Below are 16,089 nucleotides of genomic sequence, written 5' to 3' on the forward strand. Positions count from 1 at the left end.
AGCGTGAGATTTATCTGATAATCAGATGCATGAAAGTAGCGTTTGTTTCATTAGCAAACAGACATCTGGCACGTTTTCTCTCAGAATCATTCGCTGATGAAGAGGAAAAGTTAAATAGAGATGAAGACGTTTTCACACTGAAAGAGAAGCGATCCAGGCTATATCTGCAGCTAAACTGAATAAAAGCAGAATGAACTGATGAAACTAAAAAAAAAAACACAATTAAACAAATTTATGAATGATGCAGTGCTAATTGACATTTATTACAGTAGAGAAACTATAAAGTATATTTTCTACCTTATTCTGTGCAGAAAATTTAAATAATTGCTAATTAAATGTAGCCTAGTATATAAAACAATCATAAAATTGCCATTAGGAAAAAAATATTGATTACAAATGATTGATTATTGTCCAGCAGTGTATTTGATTTATTACAGCTAATTAAAAGTAATTAAAAAAAGAAGATATTTCCTTGTAAAAAATAATAATAATAATAATAATTATTATTATTATTATTATTATTATTATTATTATTATTATTATTATTATTATTATATAGGCTACATACATAAAATGATTTTATTTGACATTTCTGTCACTTCTGAAATTATGGCTACGCCCCTGGTGTGACAAAATGTTAGCTTATACAATCTTTAAGCTCTTTTTTAAAAACTTGGCTTACGCAATGCACAAAAGGGATTTTTTTTGTTTGTTTTTTTCTAACCTATGGTTCTCTAACCATAAATGCTACTGTAATTTCCCCCTTGACTAAGCAAAATGTAGTAGAAGCATTTAAATAATCCCGTGAATGCACTTAAAGAATGCAGAATCGAATCGAATTGAATCATTCAAAATTTGCAAAAATCGTTCTTGAATTGAATCGAAAACCTATGAATCGTAATCGAATCGAATCGCTGCCTTGCCAAAGATTCACAGGCCTAGTACTTATTGTTATGTATTTTGCATATCGCTAAAAAGTGCACCCAGGTACATTTATGCCATGAGACTAGGTAGCCCATTTTTAATATAGAAACCAGTCCAAATGCAATAAACAGAGGTGGGTAGAGTACCCAAAAACTTTACTCAAGTAAAAGTAAAAGTAATTCTAGAAATATTTACTCAAGTAAAAGTAAAAGTACTAGTCTTGAATAGTTACTTGAGTAAGAGTAAAAGAGTATCGGATAAAAAATCTACTCAAGTAGTTAGTTACTAGTTACTTTGGGTCATATATACGGAGCCTTTTTTTATATAGATATATAGACAAAAAATGTATGTAATGTATGTGTGTGTGTATAAATGTATATATTTCATCAGCCTTTAATCCAATTTATGTAATTTATTATAAAACCCTGTCTGTTTATTTAAGTAACAAATATAGGTGTCATGCCATAACATATTTTTAATACGACTGACTTTATTTTAAATGTGAATTTAACATTGAAAGTTAATGTGATATAAATATTGCTACTAATCTTTCATTGTTCAGAAAGAGAGCAAATAACATTTACATTATTAAACATAATTTTCACTGACAGTCTAGATTTCATTCACTCTCAGAAACTACCATTAAAATCACTGAAACTGTTAACACTGTGAAATCAATATCTTAATTATAGATTCGTACACACATCTGCACTTTGTTGTTTCTGACGAGAGAATTCGCCAGAAAGGTATTCAGTGAGTGAGCGAGTGAAGGAAGCACCGGCATTTCAGCGATGACTCATCGGAACAGAACCGTGTGTGATTGGTTAATGCGCAGCGCTGTAAAAACGGGTCTGTCTCTGGCTCAGCGCCAGCAAGCGATCACAGATCTGAATTTAGCAGCTGATGATATGACTTGCTGAACGTACTCGCACTGGTGTGATTGTATTAAAATTAATAAAATCTTAATCGGCTATTCTTTGTCTTTTGGAAGCTGCATTCAACCTGTTATAAGCCACACACGTACAACAAACTAATGTCACAGTGGTATCATGTACTGTAATCGAATGTAGCCCAAGTTGTTACCTGTTAAACAGTAGACAGCACACGCGTTCATCTAATAAGGATCTCCATCGCAAGCAAATAATAGCCTTTGCAGATTAGCTTTCAATTCAGTGCAGTTCCATAGCCCCGTTTTCAACGCTGCTAATATTCTTAAACGTTACAACTCTGAGTGAACCGCTTCAGAGCTCAGCGCGTGCAGCATGGAACTGAACGACTCAATCAAACTGATTCATGAACCAATTCACTCGTTTGCCAATTGGTTTGATCAAGCCTTTGAACAGAGTTGACTCAAAAGAATGAATCATTCGCGAATGGGCATCGCTCATTGTCCAGAGAAAAGTAGACGGCGCGTTTGGAATAAACTGAAGCATTTATTGCATTAAGATAAAGTAACGAGAGGGGCGTCGCCCACAGTAACGAAGTAAAAGTACAGATTTTTCCCAAAAAATGTACTCAAGTAAGAGTATAAAGTACCCATCTTTAAATATACTCCGAAAAGTATTCGTTACCCCGAAAAATGACTCAAGTAAATGTAACGAAGTAAATGTAACTCGTTACTACCCACCTCTGGCAATAAAACACTAAAAACGTCTATAAATATATAATAAAAAATAAAAAAAAACATGACAAACTACACATCATTGAGAGCTATCTGTAGAACTCTGTTCTGTCTGTACTGGTCACCCACTCCATAGGCGTTTCTCAATGTCAAGGATACTTCCTTGGTAGGACTGATCCTTCCAAGTCACTTCCTTCAGAGGCTAGGTGAGACTCCTCTTTAGCATACGGAGAAAACGTAAATGGAACAGGCTAGCAAGTGCACGTAATTGCGTCATTACATCAGTGAAAAGGTCCGTTTGAATAACGCTGTGAATGGTATCATTAAATTACTTTGGACAACTTAACTAGTTATTTATAAAAGAAATGCTGATGATGCAACCAATTGTTAAATGACAGGTCCAGTTCAGTTAACTATTTTTATTTGTATAATTTACAATATCAATACGGTAGTAATTTGTACTGGCATTTAAATGTCAAACTTTACTTATATTTACTACAGTTATAACAAATGTTTGGTAACGTAAATAAAAACCGTTAACGCTCCGACTACGTTAATGTTCAACATTTTTAACTAACGTTAGATAGAAAAGCTGCGCGCCTAGGATTGTGGGTGATTTGAGAGCGTGAAGAGCGCGAAGGATACACATATGCATCCTTTCCTGTGTATGGGATATTCTTCGAACAAAGGACTCAGTCCTTGGTTGAAATTCCGAGGATCCTCGACATTGGAACAGTCCTTCGACAGATGTCGATGACGTAGCATCCTCGAAATACTGGCTTTCGAGGATCCTTCCTTGACATTGAGAAACACCTCATATTTGCCTATGAGTATTTGCCTAAGATATTTGCATAAAAACAGTTCATTTGCATCTTGGGATTTAGGGACTGTTTGAGCATGAGTTCTCTCAATTTTAGTTGAAATGCATGTAATGGATCAAATTCAAATGAGCTCAAGGAAGAAAAAATAAAGAATAAATTGAGTGTGAAACAGAGTGAGCACTCATTAATTTTATCTCGTTTAAAAGCTCCCTGTGGCTTAACACAATTGTTTTAAATGTTCTGAGGATTTGAGGCTTTAGAGTGCACTTAACGATTGATAGTATCGCTATCCAGTTGAGTTTACACGTTCCGTTTTACACTTGACCACATCTGGGTCAGTATAACATGCTCACAACTTTATTTTATTTTTTTACTGTTTTGGGAGGAGTAAAATCTCCAAACAACCAGATGCATTGACACCGGATCCTTGTGTCGTCAGGCTGAGAGTCCAAACAGCTGATAAAACTTAACAGTACTCCACAAGTAATCCATACCACTCCAGTCCAACGATTAACATCTTTTGTTACACAACTTAATAATAAGGTTGTCCTGGGTAGTTAAAAATAGCACATAAGTAAGAATGTTAAATGCTAAGCATTAAATGCTCTATGAGCAAAGCAATAACATTATGCTCTCTACACACTCTTGTTTATAGTAAGGGGAAAGGACATTTTATTAATATAATTTTTCAAATTTCATGAATAAGTGATTTATTTACAATTTAAGAAGTGTAGTTTGAGCTACTGTGGCCGCCATCTTAGATATGCCATTTTGTCTGCAGATATGTCACTGGCGTTATCGTCACTGGTGTTACTGTTGCTGCTGGTAACACCAGTAACAATCAATAACACCACTAACTTTTTTCTCAACATAAGGTTTCATAAAACCTTCAACAATTATATTGATAAAGACTTGTTAGCATTTCATTACTGTTTTAATATTCCAAACACATAATATGGCTTTCCTTTTGACAGATATGGCGAAATTAAGTGCTGCTGAAAAGCAAAGTCTACAGGCAGCGCAGGGATACTGACCCAGACCGCAAAGCAGCCTACCCTAAACAGAAACACCAGACTTACTTAAATGATTTGGAGGGTCAAAAAAGAAAGAGAGTGAAGGATCTCACATAAAGGGAAAAAAGACAGGAGCAAAGAAAATGGCGTATCAGACAGGCAAAACACAGAGCGAGATTGAAAGCAGGAAAGACAGTGTTGACCCCCCCATCCATTCCAGACAGTCAACCCAGTACTACAAGGTCAGGTTTTAACATTTAACAATGTATTGTGCATTAAATGTATGCTAACTTTTTAGCATTTGTGACACAGAACCAAAGCAAAGGAATGACAGAAATTGAGTAAGATTTCATCGTTATATTATGTTGCATGCACCTCACATTGGAAATCTAATAAAATAATATATTACATCTTTATGCTATACAGACAAAGAATCCAAGGGCGTAGAGTGTGTAGGAGAGTAGCACAGGTAGGCCGAAGAAAATGTCAGGAGTTGCAAGAGAAGTTGGAAAAGCACAAAAGACTATTCCACAAGTACAAGAAACATTGTAAACGTTTGCAGGGTAAAAAATCAAGACATTGAAAGTACAAGAACGAAGACGAGAAGCACTCTACAAGACTGTCCTGCATTTTCATCAATTAGAAGAACTTTAAACTTCCATTATGCTCTCTTGGGGGCTCTAAGAGCTAAGTACAAAGCAGACAAAGCCAAACAGGGGGTTGTAAATATACGGACAGGAAAGCTGATAAAGAAATACAAATTCAAAAAGTTGTGCGAGCAGATGATTGGTTTTTCATACAAAGCCTGGAAGCCACAAAACATAGTATAACATGCTCACAACTTTATTTTATTTTTTTACTGTTTTGGGAGGAGTAAAATCTCCAAACAATCAGATGCATTGACACCGGATCCTTGTGTCGTCAGGCTGAGAGTCCAAACAGCTGATAAAACTTAACAATACTCCACAAGTAATCCATAACACTCCAGTCCAACGATTAACATCTTGTGTTACATAACTGAATTATAAGGTTGTCCTAGGTAGTTAAAAGTAGCACATGTAAGAATGTTAAATGCTTTATGAGCAAAGCAATAACATTATGCTCTCTACACACTCTTGCCAACTACTTTCAATAGACAACTTGCTAAATTATCAAATTGATGTCATTGCATCACCTTTTCATTAGATTGCTTCTCTCCTACTCTCTGTGCTCACATAGGGTACTGTATTTTAAAACCACGCAATTCCCCAAAACACTGTTATCATTTAGATTTCTGTTTTCAGACAATGGACCAAATTTTAAAGAGTGACTGCAACACAGCCCATTATAGGGGACATTGAGTGAAATTTTCATTGTCCCCTATAATATATATTCCCTATATATTAGGGATATGCCATCATCAAATTTTCCTTTTGCGATTAATTGCTTATGCTTTTATCACAGTATAGAAATTTTACAGTATAACAGGTTAAATTGCTTTTTTCTTATGAAAAAATAACTGAGCATTTAAATACAATAAAGCATAAAGAAAAATACATAAAGTTAAAAGTTTTACACATATTAAAGTGCAAAAGAACTATAAAGACCAATAGGTCACTCTTTACAATAAGACCTCATCAGTTAACTATTAACAGTCACATTAACAATGAGCAATAGCTACATTTGCTACAGAAGTTATTAATCTTTGTTAGAAATTACAGTCTTCATTCATGATAACTCATTAAATAACAGATGCAATTTTTTGCTTTCATTCAACACGTCTCTGTGTTCCTCCATGTGCTTCTCCTGTGTGTTTGTTTACATCAGAGAGCACACACGTCTTCCAAGCAATATACAGCGGTGTTGTACATTTTGACAAGTTGATGGGAACAGTATTCTTAGAATGCATTCCAAATTCTGAATAATCTGTAATATATAACCCAGACAGCAAGCAGTGTCAGCCCAGATCCAGCCCGAATGGATTTCACGGGGGCCAGATGTGGGCTGGATCTGGGCCAACACTATATTGCTGTCTGGGAATTATTCACGGTATTTAAAGTGCCCACAATAACAATATTGTGCACATTCATTACTGTAATATATTGCATTACCAAATACCAGCACATGTCTAATGCTGTGTTCACACCAAATGCGAATAGAGCATCTGGCACGAATGATTACAATGTTAAGTTAATGTAAAGATGCGTTTATACGTGTCTGGAGGTCTCACGAGGCGAATGTTGAGCGTCTGCCACGATTGGTGCATTTGAGCATTTCCGCGTTTGACGCAAATTTTAACTTTGGTGTCAATTCACGCCACGTTAACCAATCAGGAGCCTGCTCAGGAGTCACTCATTCAACATGGAGGAATGACTGATTTTGTCAGTGAGCGGGCTAAGACACAAGTATCATACAGAAGTTCATATTTCAGGAATAAAAAGGACCTAGCTTGGAAGAGTGTGTTGTAAATACACATTTAACTTTTGAGTCACGTACACGTTTATTGACCCACTGCCTTCCCACCGTTTTTTACAACTATTTTCCCCCAATATAGCCTACAATTACTTTTCGCTAACAAGATAATGTGTTCAATTCAGAGGACGTGTGGAGGAAATAGTGGAAAAGCCCCGAATGCTCGATCAACATCAGCGATCTTGCCAACATCAATTGACGTACGTCCGAGGCGAAATCCACATTCAAAATGTTCAAGGGGCAAACTAGATGCGGTAGACACGAACTTGACGCTCTATTCGCATTTGGTGTGAATGCTGCAAAATATATATTATATATGTTAATTATGAAGCACTGATATCAATATGTAATAAGCTTTCTGGCATTGTGTCTTCTCTGAAGACAAGAATGTCTCCGATTAAGCAATTGAGTTTTTATTTTTTATTTTGTTGGATGTAATAATGATCATAGCAGTCGTCATTTACTCCTGACATTTGAGCCGCTGCAAGAGGCAGAGGATTATTGTTACATTCGTTTTGAAGGGAATGTGCCGATCCCCAGTCTGCCTAAATGCTTTTATGTTTTAAAAACATAAAACGAATTTATGAAGGTGAAAATTAATATTTGAATAAAAAAATTTGTAAAAACCTGCGGTAGTAGAGGCGTGGCTGTCTGCTTGGTGAGTCAGGGTTAAGGAAGAGGTCACAGGAGTTGCACTGTCTGGCACAGCGTCACTGCTGAAAGTGGACGTGTCTTGCATGGAAGATGGCAGATAGTGCAGAGCACAACTCGAACGCAGCAGAGAAAGCGATTTTAACCTCCCAAAATCTAAAAAGCCATGTCTGGAAGTACTTTGGATTTTGGTAGGTACGAGTTAAAATTTTTGAGCCGTGAGATAAAGCTGTATGCAAGCTGTGTAAGATACAGTTAGCATACCCAGGGGCGGTGCCAGCTGATTTTGCCGGAGCTTCACCCACGAATGTTTTGAGTCAAGCCCCAAATGTAATGACTGTCACTGAGCAAATATGAAACTGGACGATAGCCTATATAAACCCCCAAAATCATAAGGTGCTTTATTTCATTGTGCTTTGGCTTTGCATATGGGTCATTCTACGAAAATGGTGACTTTCCTGTCCCGGCCTCAAACACCAGGAAAAACATTTAAAAGTGTCAGATAATGACACAAAATATATGTGTTTTTTTTTTTTGTTTAATTGAAGTGTTTTATTGTTAATAAAACATATGTAAGACAGTTAATATTGCAAACTATTTTTATATATATATATTGTAGAACACGGTAAGTACCATGAAATTGGCTTGAATGCATACCTTGACTCTAGGGGTCAAACAACTAAAAATAAAGTCAGGAATCTTGGTGTGATTCTTGAGACAGACCTTAGTTTCAGTAGTCATGTCAAATAAAAGCAGTAACTAAATCAGCATACTATCATTTAAAAAAAATTGCAAGAATTAGATGTTTTGTTTCCAGTCAAGACTTGGAGAAACTTGTTCATGCCGTTATCACCAGCAGGGTGGACTATTGTAATGGGCTCCTCACTGGCCTTCCCAAAAAGACCATTAGACAGCTGCAGCTCATCCAGAACGCTGCTGCCAGGATTCTGACTAGAACCAGAAAATCTGAGCATATCACACCAGTCCTCAGGTCCTTACACTGGCTTCCAGTTAAATATAGGATTGATTTTAAAGTACTTTTACTCGTATATAAGTCATTAAATGACCTAGGACCAAAATATATTTCAGATATGCTCACTGAATATAAATCTAGACTTAAAACTCATCTGTTTAGCTGTGCATTTATTGAATGAGCACTGTGCAATGTCCGAACTGATTGCACTATATTTTCACAGTTTTTTATTTTTATTTTATTTTATGTTGTGATGAGGTTCGACTCAGTTATAATCAGGAAGGAAGAAGACAGGGGTCGGCTTGAGGCTAGGATCCTCGTTTTATTATAAAAACAATAAACAATAGTGCCCATCAAGCGCGATCAGGGTGCCCTTGCACAATACTACTTACCTGTAAATAACTCAGACTTCTGGTCGTTGTCACTCCCAGCATCGCCCATGAGGTCCCAGCCCCCCCCCCTCCCTCTCTCTCTCTCTCTCTCTCTCTCTCTCTCTTTCTAACTGTTTGAAATTCATTTTAAATAAGTCAATTTTTTAATAATTGTAAAAGTTTTTAAATTGCTTGTTTTATTCTTGTTCATCATTATTATTTTACTTTCTTTTATGTAAAGCACATTGAATTACCATTGTGTACGAAATGTGCTATATAAATAAACTTGTCTTGCCTTGCCTTGCCTTGCCTTGCCTCATCTTAGAAATGCATTATAATCATTCCAGTGATATACCTGATAAAACAGGAAGAAACACGATACTGCAATGTTTCCTGAATAAGAACATTTACTCGTATGAGGAAACTCTCGTGATCTTGCCTTTGTTTTCAGATTAATGGATCAGGCCTCTTTTGTCAATCACCACCTATATTCTACCTACCTGGTAAAAAATACCAAAGAATAAACCAATTCATTAAGTGAATATTTTCCCCATTTCATTTCCACCCTGTTCCAAACACAATTAATGTTAAAACGAAATAACTTTACATTAAACAAATTATTAAACAAATTAATACATGGTTTTGCATGTCTTAATGACATGTTCATGTCAGCTAAATAGTGTAATTAATACTATGAAATATATACTACCTGTTACAAAGACATCCTAAATAATCATACCAACTGGAAAATCAGCATCTAATGTACCCTTTAATAATTTATATATTACAGTTTTTCTTGATTGCTTAAACACAATAACCAGACACCTTTTGACACATGAATCAAATTTGTTAAACTGTCACTAAATAAATTCTACACCCAAATCTCTTCATTTCTCATTGTCTACACCATGTGGTCATTTAAAAAACACTAGCATTCAATATTGTTCACTCAAGTCAGCATAGCTTGAACTCAGGTAGCACACAATTACCCCGGTAGAAACACTTAGAGTCAAAACCGAACACACATTGATCATATCCTTCTTTAAACAGTTAAAAGGGCCTGAATCACTTTATTGAGTTTGGAACAATGGATTTACAGAGAAAGAGCAAGAGTGAATGGTAGTGGTGTAGAGTTTCATTTTACCTGAAAATAGGATGTCTGGGGAATTGGGTAAGAAGTTATGGATTTGTGTTACCTGTTCTGAGAATATGAGGCATACAACCTTCAGCAGGATTCCAGGTTGAACTACTTTTAACCCCTTTCTAGGCACCTCCTTTTTTGGCATGGAGACAGAAATGACATACCCAAAATAAAAAGGTTTCTGCTCATGATTCTTTCTGACTAGATACATATTCAACATATGTTCACAAAGCTGACACTTTAAAGTTTACTGTTCAGGAATCAGAATCACTCAGACTGTTATGATAATAGAGATATATAAGTTCAAACATAAAAACAAAAATAAATATATTAAAAACATATTTTTTAAATGTATTTAAAAAATGTGTTGATGTAAGATATGAGTTTAGAAATAGAGTGTAGCTAAAGCCACAAGTCTTTCAAAACTTCATTAGAAATTTCATAATCTAATCTGTAAAACTGTGAATTTTATGAAATATTTTCTAAGGCCATGTCATGTGTGTTTTTTAGAGAAGGCAAATCAGATTGATTTATGGCCCTTGTCATTTCTGTAAGATCTCACATGTAAACACTGATGTGTGTTTTATATGTGTGTTTAGCTGTGAAAACTGCCCGTTTCATGATTGTATTGTTCTCACCAAACGAGTCTTTCACACCTCCGCCAGGTACGACACATTATCCGCATTATTCTTTTATCATTATTCTTTTGTTTTTATTCCACCTTTATTAGCATTGATTGTGGTTTTTCAGGCTTTACAAAGCAACAAAGCAGCGATCTCACTTCAGTCTCTCTTTGCATTTAGCCCTTATTTATCAAAAGTCTTAATATAAAAATACAACAAAACATTTTCTTACGACATTGACGTGAATTATTGAGACAAAAATGCATTATGAAGAAGAAAAGCACCTGCTATTAGTAGCATCGGAGCTAACGTTAGCATCAAGCTACATCAGACAATTTATGAAATTATTAGTACACTTTTATACAAAACTCACTTTAAACCCCGATCGAGTGTTTATAATAACTTCCTTTAGCGATCAGGGGTGGAATTTGGTCGTTTACTATTGTAAAAATATGCTATTTGTAGCCTTTTTCATCGCTGCACAAGTTAGCATTTCCCATGTACATTTTTTTGTATATTTTATAAAATGCCCCAGATCTCAAGAAAATCTCATACCAAGCTTTTCTATCGTAATCGCGGGTTTATTATTCGGATATTTCGTGTATACAGAGGTGTTTCAGTGTTGTTGTGAGCAGATATGAACCAGGAACTGTTCACGAACCATGTGACACGATCTGACGCTGTCTGGTTTTGGGACTGTCAGATTGACAACCCAAACGTCCAATCAGAGTCTTTCTGGGTCACAGCTGGAGTACACGGAAGCAAACAAACAGAGACGGCTCTGGCAGAGGCTATTTATCATCAGATCGCGTAAATCAGTGGAAAATGAATAGAAATGACGATTCTGTCTGAAGAAATATGAAGTAAACATCAGTAAATATATCCATATATCTCCGCAGATATGCATCTTTGGTCTATAAATCCTTATTGACGCTGTTCAGTGAGTCTATGTGAACACAAATAAACCGCTCTTGACGTGACTGAATATGAGTGAGTGGTGAATTTCTATTCAAAATGGGGCATAATACGGATTTATTATTTTGCACTCCTGACATAAATCACTAAATATCAATCACTGCAACAATGTTTTATCAAAATATTGGTCAAATATCGAAGCTAGAGTCTTTAAACTTTCAATTGATGCACAGTTTGTCCAGATCAAGTAAGAGAGTGATGTTTAATGTGCTGTGAAAGTGAAACAATAATAAACTGGGGCCGTCAGCGATGTTTGCACGTAACTGTTGCTTGGATTATTTATATAGGAAAATAAGGGTCAGAATAAGGGATGCTAAAAATATTTTTTATGTAAAGTGTATGTCATTTCCGTGTCTGCAGGTAGGTATAAATAAAAGTATAGAAAATTCAGAAAAAATTACATGCTGTATGTTTTGCCTCTCCTATTTATGCACTATTATTCTAAAAGGAATTTTAATGTCATACCAAAATAAATGTCACACACATTACACACAAACCATTGGCCATTACAGAATAACCATTATAGAATTTTTACTGCACAAGTGGTATAGTTATTCAGGAGTTGTATATACAAATTGTTAAAATACTAATTGCATCAAATTTGAAAGCATAACAACTGAATGTGTATGAAACGTCAACGTCATTCAGTAGAGCATTTTGTTTAAACAATGGCACTTACTAAAATGTATAGCAACAATAGGCTGTGAATAAATGAAAATGCAAACATAATTTCCTCATGAAATACAATGACTGAAAGTATGATGTTACGCTATGACGCGTTAGGAATGTTTATACTTTCAACAGTTTAGTTTTGTGTTCTCATGTATCTTATGGATAGTCTCACAGAAGGTGTTTTATATATATATATATATATATATATATATATATATATATATATATATATATATATATATATATATTTTATGTCTAATGGAAAAATTTGTCAAAGTGTCTTCCAGTTGATTTGCACTGGGATTTCTTTCATTCTCTCTGGAAAACATCGGTTACATATAAATCTAACAGTTATGGCAGATGGCAGAATATCTGCAAAAATTATTTATCTGTTTAGTCTGTTCTTTATTTACATCTAAACATGTTATTATAAATAATCTAACTAATATTATAGCTAATTAACAAAGGCTTTTAATGCCATTGTGTGTAGTAGTACAAAATACTTAATGCCGGTTCAGTGCCACAGAAGGATTGCTTTTTGAAAATTAAACATTCAGAGAAGATAGTTAAAGTGCAGTACACAGATTGTTAAATATAATATTTATTTATTCAGAGTTAAAATGGTAGGCGCATCTTTGTTATGGTCTATGCTTTGATCTTTGCAACTTTAACAGAACAGTTAGAGAAATACTTTGCTGTAATTCAATAATGCTGTTGTATGGAAACATAATAGGTTGTCAGGAGAGCACTATCATTTTAATAGTTACAGAATGGTAAGCAGGCACATGCACACATCAAAGGGCCTTGAGCACCTGCTCTTTTTCTTCCTCTAAAGAGAGTGTCCTTTTTTCTGGGGAGTGTTTTTTTTTTATGTATAGTCATATTATATAGTGTGTTTCTGTTTGCGCACAGCTTTCCCTGTCAGACAAATAAAAATCTAAATATCAGGTGGGGTCAGGAAATGCTGAGAAATGCTCCGTGTCTCAGTGACTGGCACATGCACATCACAGTCACAGACGTCGCTATTTTTATGACTTGAGACTTGACTTGGACTTCGAAGTTAAAGACTCGGGACTTGACTTGACTTGAGACACGATGACTTGAATGACTTGAGTGTTAATCACATCATGCTTTCAGTTTGAATATAAAATATATAAATTATTTGTAAAAATAAAGTTGATTACTCAGCTGGAGCGCAGGCTGAGAATAGCGCATAAGAATAGCGTTGTCATGACTGGATCAGGACACTATCATCAGTCATGCCCTCTCTACCTTACACACACCACGCCCACTTAAATCAGATATGACATCACATCAACATGTCAGCCTGAGAGGTACTGACCCAGCAAACAAGCCCGCGCGGGCCCACTGCGGGTTTTCTGTGGGACAGTGTGGGCAGAGCAAACCCACACTAAACCCACGTGGGCCCCATGTGGGTTAGCCTATTCTCATTTCAACTCATTTCTCTCTAAAAAAAAAAAATTCTAATTGTAATATTTCATAATGTTACTGCTTTAACTGTATTTCTTATCAAATAAATGTTTTGGTGAGCATAAGAGACTTGTTTCAAAAACATTTACAAATCTTACCTATCCTAAACTTTGAACAGTGTTTTTCTTCATTTATAACATGGCCGTGAATAAATCAAAGTATTTGAAATGTATGACTCTTTAATTTATTACTTCTACTTCTACTAATAATTATTCTGCATGTGATTTAATAGTAATATTGCAGCATTCTGCAGGTACAAAGTTTTATTTGTTAAAGGCCATGTTGCAGGTTAAACACCACTTTCGATTAATGGGTACATAAATCACTCAAGATATGTATATCATTTTTAAAATGTCTCAAAAATGGTCTTAAAGACCTATTTTTTACGTTTTTGGTAGTAACATTTTTTTTATGCATTTCGGTGATGATGTCATGTTGGGGAAAAGTCGAGGAAAGGTAGCCTCAGTCTAGTATGATGCAGCGTTCCAGGCAACCCGTAACCCGTGTTTTTCCAACCTTAAACCAGTGAAAGTGCACTGGAACGACAATCAAACCCGTGACTTCCCACCTGTGAACTCGTGTCTCGTACTAGATCGATGTACTCCGAGTTCCGAGGTCACACAGCACGCGAAACAACGATGACAGCCCATACGAATAATACTGCCTGCGGATGCAGTGTTTATGCAAGTAGTACACGTTGAAAAAACGATTTTAGGTCAATGCAACGTTGCAATAAAATAAATAATCTAATCTAGTTACAATTCCTTGCGCTCAGAAAGTTTGGCGTAACTTGCCTGGAAAGGTACAAAGTCGTTAGTAGTGGTATGGAATAGTGATTACGAGCTCAAAAACCTGCCTGGAACGCAGCATCAGAACTATAGCGACTGACTGGGATGAGGAAGAGGTGGCGAGAGCAAACATGTATGATGGCCCTCAGCTGTGTAATTTCGATCGAGCCAGCCGTGAGAGGGCAAATGAGGAATTGCCAAGAACTGATGTCCGTCAAAGCCTATGCATAGTCCGAGGAGAATGAGTTGGTGAAGTGTCCTGGTGAGTTGCTATCATTTAGCATCTATATATAATTTTATATATTTATTACTGTCATTGAATAGCACAGAGTGAAAAATAAACGTTTTCTTTATATCTAGTGGCAGTGATCATGACGTTAGTTCAGAGAAGTACCGAGTGTCATAGTGTCATAGTGTCACTTTGTCATAGTGTCATAGAACTGGTAAATTTTGTCTTTGTCATCTAGAAATAAAAGGCATCATGCTAGCTATATGGACGTTTCTAAGCGTTTATCTCGTCCTCCGGTGAAAATGTTGTTGCAAACGTAGCCGCGTGTGTGTCGCTGTGTTTGACAGGAGCTTGTGTGGGTGCCGTCCCATGTAAACTGCGTTAGAAAGCTTGTGCTGTAGGGAAGTGAGTGTGTTTGGGTCGCTATCTCTCTATCTATCTGTCTGTCTATCTATCTATATACTGTATCTAGTCTATCTATCTATCTATATATATATATATATATATGTATGTATGTATTTATGTATTTATCTATAATCTGCGTTCTGAATACTGAATCTGAATACTCACGTCTCTCTAGTCACTCTCAATGCTCTCAAGGCGGCACATTTCCCTCCAAAGTGTGGGCATACTGTGAGGACTGCTGGGGCCCTAGGTCCACATTTTCAGCTGGGACGCTACTTTGGATGAATAGAGGGCACACTTTTGGCCCACAGTATTCCCACACTCTCCCCACTGTGCCCACACCCAGCCCACACTGTCCCCGCGCTCTCCCAACTGTGCCCACACTGTACCCACACTCTCCCCATTGTGCCCACACCCAGCCCACACTGTACCCACACGCAGCCCACAATGTCCCCGCGCTCTCCCAACTGTGCCCACACTGTACCCACACTCTCCCCACTGTGCCCACAGCCAGCCCACACTGTGTACATACCTGTGGTCATGTTATGGGCACACAATTGGTCCTATTGGGGGCCCACTCAGATTTGTGTGGGCCAGCCCACACTCAACCCACACTTTTGGGCTGTCCCACTCGGGCCCCACACGGGCCCCGCAGTGTGGGGCCCACACTCAACCCACACTTTTGGGCTGTCCCACTCGGGCCCCACACGGGCCCCGCAGTGTGGGGCCCACACTCAACCCACACTTTTGGGCTGTCCCACTCGGGCCCCACACGGGCCCCGCAGTGTGGGCCCACACTCAACCCACACTTTTGGGCTGTACTCAGCACGGAAGCCAAATCTTCTTTGAGCTTCTCCCCAATTCGTTCTAGCCACCAACTGGGGGAGACTTCAGGGCCCTAAAGTCCAATACTTTAATTGCTCCTCTAAGAATGACCCCC

This window comes from Carassius gibelio, chromosome A25 (genome assembly GCF_023724105.1).
Source record: "Carassius gibelio isolate Cgi1373 ecotype wild population from Czech Republic chromosome A25, carGib1.2-hapl.c, whole genome shotgun sequence".
NCBI lineage: Eukaryota > Metazoa > Chordata > Actinopteri > Cypriniformes > Cyprinidae > Carassius > Carassius gibelio.